The following is a 5,680-nucleotide window of genomic DNA, read 5'->3' as shown; positions in this document are numbered from 1 at the left end:
GACCTTTGAAATTGTAGGCAAGATAAGGTTTTTGGTCTTTTAGGTAAAGTGAACCCAATCCACTTCACTCAAATGTCTTTGAAGTCATGAAAAGTGAAAAAGTGAAGCAGCATTACCCTTTGAAGCCCCTGCTTGAAGTTTTCAATTCTATGGATCTGTATAATTTTTCTATTTGCTTTTGGTGTTATTTATTTATTTTATGAAGACATGTATTAAACTGAAATGAGATGATCTTAGCATGATAATGAAATAAAATTTCACTTTTCAAGTGATTGAATTAATTAAATGTATTTTATAATTACTTTTTAAAAAAGTATTCCTATTAATAAACACCTATGACTAATTGAAAATATTATTATTTTAATTTTAAAAGTATTTAAATTTTAATATTAATTAAATCAATTTTTGTTTCAATATTTAGATATGAAATTAGTTTTTTTAGTCTAGGGGCCATACAAGCCATTACAATTTTTTTTTTAAAATCTTGTATGCATCTCAGACACTGTTATTATTTAAGTTTAGTACTAATGGTCATTTGTTTTGGACATTGATTAAGAATGAATTATGATTAAAATTGAGTGTTTATATAAAACACATTATAAGTCCCAATGTAATTTTAAATTTGATTAGGAAAATGATTGCGCTAATTTTTTAATTTAATTAAAGTTAATATTTGAATTTTATTGGAATTAATGTTTGAACTTGATTATAATTATAGTTTTCCAAATTACTTTTATACTATATAAATTGTCCCTTATAAGGTTTTTCAAGTTCCTTGTATATTATATAAACAGTCCCTCGATGATTATGGAACATTAAGTAACCAAAATCTTTATTATCTAAACCATCCCCAATTGATTACCACTCATTGGTAGAGATTTGTCTTTACTTAACGTGACATGTTTTATTTATTTATTTATTTATTTTTTAAAAAAAAGAACAAACCCATAGATTAGTCAACTCACTTTGGGTTGTTGGAATCTTTACGGGTCCTTATTTCCACGGAGTTAATTCTTTTACTTGGAATTAGAGCTTTCTCCACCTTTCTCCTCCCCAATGGACTTGAGGTTAGTGTCACTAATCATCAATGTTTTGAAACCCGGACTATACCGGCCGGTTGGACCGGTAGAACAGAGAACTGGCCAGTAGTCCGGTCCGGTTCTATATAAATTATTGACCGGATGTTGACCCGGTCAAAACCGGTCAAAACCGCCGAACCGGCTGGTTTGACCGGAACCGGGTTAACCCCTATTCTAATTTTTCTAATTTTTTTTAATTCTTTTAAGCAAAAACCGTATAGATTCAAACATTAATAAATAAAAATAATAAGTTAAAAGAAAAAAAAAGATCTTGCTTAGAACTTCTTAGAGGGTTTGTGTAACCATCACCAATGGATCTGCAAAAGAAGCACACATCCATATCAAGCACAATGATCTTTCATCATTGCAAATTCAACCTTTAAAATAATAAAAAAAAATCAGAAAAATGAAACAGAGGGAATGAGAGAGAGAGAGAGAGAGAGAGAGAGACGGCGGAGAACACCTTTGATAAGGGTTAGGGTTTATTATTTAGTAGTGTTTGTTTGGAGGGTTTTTAAGTTACATGTAACTTGAGTTCTCTGGGTTTTTCGAAAATCCAGTGTTTGGTTCACGAGATTTCAAAAACCAATGTAACTCATATTACATCCATGAGAGATTTGGTTTCTACGGCCAGTGGGCGTGAAAACCAAAATCCCTATCTTTAAATTTTTTTCAAACGCATAACTTCATGACCTATATGTGACCAATTAAAGAAAAACAAATATGATTAAATATTTATGGATATTTTTGTGGAGTGAAAAATTATAAAATTTAATAATAAATTTAATAATTACTTTGATAATTAATTTAATAATAAAATTAAGAGTTAAAATGATCAATGCGATAATTAAAATCATTAATAACATGCTAAAAATATATGAAAAGTTCAAAATACTTTTTTTATTGGGTTAAAAATTAAATTTAAAAAATATTAAATATAATAAAATAAATAAATAAATATACTAATAAATTTGATAACTAATTTAATAATAAAATTAATAGTTAAATTAATTAATACAGTACTTAAAATCATTAAAATATTTATAATGTAAAAAAATTTCTAATTTCAAATTTATAAATATCTTTTATCAAATACAAAATCCTATAATACAGCATCTACATTACATCTAACCAAACACTAGATTTAATTGCACTGTATTATAAAATCCATTGATTTTTCGATTCATCAGTAACTAGAAATCCACTGTATTTACAGTTACACTAAACCAAACGCCCCCTAAGTTTATTTATAGTGGGTGATGAAAACCCTAATCACCAAACTTCTCTTACAACCGTCTGATCATATATTGTCAAATCTAACGGTTGTTAAAGCTTTGAAAATTGAGGGTTATTGAGATACCAAGTGGGCTGGGCCTATGTATCTCAGCCTTTCTAAACCTCCTTAGCCCAAACTTGCAATTTTGCTAATTTTATTTTTTTAATATATTCATGCTAAATTGCTAATTCCCAGGATGTTCCCTTTTTATCATTTTATTTTTTTATTTGATATCATCATCTTATAAAAGATGTAATTATTGTCATTTATTTGAATTAGCCTTGGAATATATGTGAGTTTGAACAATTGATATATATATATATATATATATATATATATATATCGTCACCCGGTCCAACCGATTGACCCATGACCCGGTTACTTGGCCGGTTCACTTTCCGGTCCGGTTCTGAAAACATTGCTAATCATCAGGTATTAAATTAATATTTATCTTTTATCATTATTAAGATTATATGATTATTTTTATTTTATTATTATTATTTGGATTTTTATTAAACCTCTCTCAGAGTAGATGAATCCTTCCAAAATCAAAACATAGGAGTAAATTATATCATTTATTAACATTTTTTATTTTTATGAAATCTACTTGTATATATTAAAAAATAATTTATTGTAGGCACACACACGCGCACATACACACACATATATCTATGGCCGAAAAATAGTATTTATAACACCTACAAATGATCATTTGGCATAATAAATATAATATCTTTGAGATGGTAAAATTCTTTAGGTTGAATGGAAACACAATCTCAAATGCCTAAAGCTTGAAAATATATATCAAAATCTATTGTTAATATATTATAGGTCAAATACCCTAAATAGTCCCTCTACTTTTCTTACTCTGCCCTTTTAGTCCCTCTACTTTAATTTGGTCGTTTTAGTCCCTCTACTTCAAAATTTGGGTAAATCAAGTCCACACGGAGAACGGCGTTACCTTATATGTTTGTTTGTGTCTGACGTGGAGCTTTTATGAATATAATATTAATAAAATAATAAAAACATGGATAAAATATTATTTCTTTTCAATGGTCTTTCTCGGATCCGGATCCCTCTCTCACTTTTAGATCCAAGATGGTTTTTTAAATATTTGGCTTTTTTTTTTGTTCTTCCGTTCTAAAACTGGCTCTCCTCCGACGACGACATTCCCTTCCTCCTAAAATTAGTTCTCTTTATCATCCTCTCGGCCTCCAGTGTCTTGTTCCATTTGACGTTGTTAGAGCCGTGGGTGTGCCAAAAGGAACTTCTAACCAACACTCATGTGAAGTCAAATAGCCCTAATCTTTATAAAGCACCGACAGAGGAACTAATTCCAGACTTATGTTCCTGATTAGAACACTAAATTGTGTTTGTTTTTGAGTTTGTATGAGAATCTTATTTTGATACTCAATTATTTCTTTAATTGTAACAAAAGTCTCAATTTCGGCAAAAGGTTGGATCTTAATGGCTAAAGCAATGGAGCAACACTAAAATATGTTGATTTCTTACTTTTTTAGTATTCTTTTAAGCTGTGTTCAATCCATCCATAGTGAATTTGAAAGTAACACTTTTTTTTAATGTAATACCTTCCAGGAGCTTTGGAAGAAATTGGTTACATCTTGCGTTCAATCCATTTACTATGTTCAATTGATTCACTAAACTAAAGAAAGACAACAGTTGCAACATTTCACAATCCTGTAATAAACACCAAAAGTTACATCTTCATTGACCATTTTGTTTGCATAAACCTCATTAGTAATGCCACATGTTCATCACATCTATCATCTGTCACCCATTTTAAAAAAACAAACAAACAAACAAACAAACAAACTGGTTTCTAATAACATCATGATATGCAATTAACAAAAAGAAACCATGAGATTGTATGTCATCAATTTTGAGGCTTATGTCCCTAGCCTATACAAAACATTTCATTAATTACATCAGTTTCATAGGGAATCCTTGCATTCATATTTAAGGATGTTTATATATAAATAATATAACTTATGTCGTAGTAGAACCCAATGTCCTAATAGGACCCCAAACCCTAATTAAATTCTAATTATGGATATATTTGGAATTTAAATTTAAATGCCCTAATCTTAATTGATTTTGGATTTTTCCTTTAAATTATTTGGGTTGTCTTGGACTAGAATACAAATCCTCGAGGCAAATAAATAAAAAATGAATGAAAAAAATGCAAATTACAAAATTTCCCCTGAGAATTTATTTCGAGACAAAATGCAAATTACAAAAATGCCCTTGAGAACATATCTTGAGGCAAAATCCAAATTACAAAATTGCCCCTGAGAATTTATCTCGAGGCATAAATGCAAATGACAAGATTGCCTTTGAGAATACATATCTCGAGACAATCTCAAATCTTAGGATAACCCAAATACACATCCCTAGGCGATCATAAATTTCATATAATGTGAGAACAGATCTCGAGGCAAGTTGAGAAAATACAAATCCCGGAGTGCCCAAATGCACATCCCGAGGCAAATTGGGATTAATTGAATTAAAAAAATTAAATTAAAAATAATAATAAATAAATAATAAAATAATAAAATAAAATAAAATTTTAATTTAATTAGAAAATTCAAATTTTGAAAATTTAAAAATTTTGATCCAATCGCTATCCAGTTGATTCGTTATGATTCTGCTGGAATGGTTGAGTCTTTAAAAAAGAAAAAAATTGAGAAGAAAAAAAAGGAAGAGAAGCAAAAAAAAGGAGGAAAGGGACGAAGGAGAAGGTGCAGATCTCTTTCCCTCTCCCCATATTCACATATACATACATATATAAAAAAAAATTCTCGTTGCTGCCGCCGTTGCTTGTCACTGCTGCGTTGCCTACCGCTGTCGCCACCGCCATTGCTGCTTGTCGTGCTCATAGTTGAAGCCGCCGTCGTGGTTGAGTGGCTGAGATAATGCCGCTAATCATACCTGATGCTTTTGTTGGTGTCACTGTCACCGCTTGACACCGTTGCTATTGCTGTTACTGCTTGCCGTATTTGTTGTTGAATCCGCCGTTGTGGTTGAGTGGCTGAGATAATGCTGCCAATCATGCTTGATGTTGTTGTTGCCGTCACCGACACCGTCGCCTCTGTCGTTGTTGCTTATCATTGATGTTGCTGCTTGCTATTGTCATGCTGTCAACGTTGCTACATTCATTATTGCTGCCAGTGCTGCTACTCATTATAGTAGTCAAAATAGAATATTGAAGTATCTCGTGATGTTGCTTTTTCTTCATCTTCAGCACCGTTTGAGAAGAACGAGATGGATGGAGGCCCCATGGACTTCAACAAGATTGGTGACAAAG

General features: G+C 30.8%; 1 non-coding gene across 1 annotated transcript; it reads right to left on the bottom strand.

Annotated features, from left to right (window-relative positions):
* Positions 1-1,350: 1,350 nt before the first annotated feature.
* On the bottom strand, positions 1,351-1,449 carry LOC120268929. The gene has a single exon (XR_005539070.1). It is a non-coding gene; the product is annotated as a small nucleolar RNA U61 (small nucleolar RNA).
* Positions 1,450-5,680: the final 4,231 nt, after the last annotated feature.

The sequence above is a fragment of the Dioscorea cayenensis genome, chromosome 1 (assembly GCF_009730915.1).
Source record: "Dioscorea cayenensis subsp. rotundata cultivar TDr96_F1 chromosome 1, TDr96_F1_v2_PseudoChromosome.rev07_lg8_w22 25.fasta, whole genome shotgun sequence".
Classification (NCBI taxonomy): Eukaryota; Viridiplantae; Streptophyta; class Magnoliopsida; order Dioscoreales; family Dioscoreaceae; genus Dioscorea; species Dioscorea cayenensis.
This window is presented reverse-complemented; position numbering and strand designations above follow the sequence as displayed.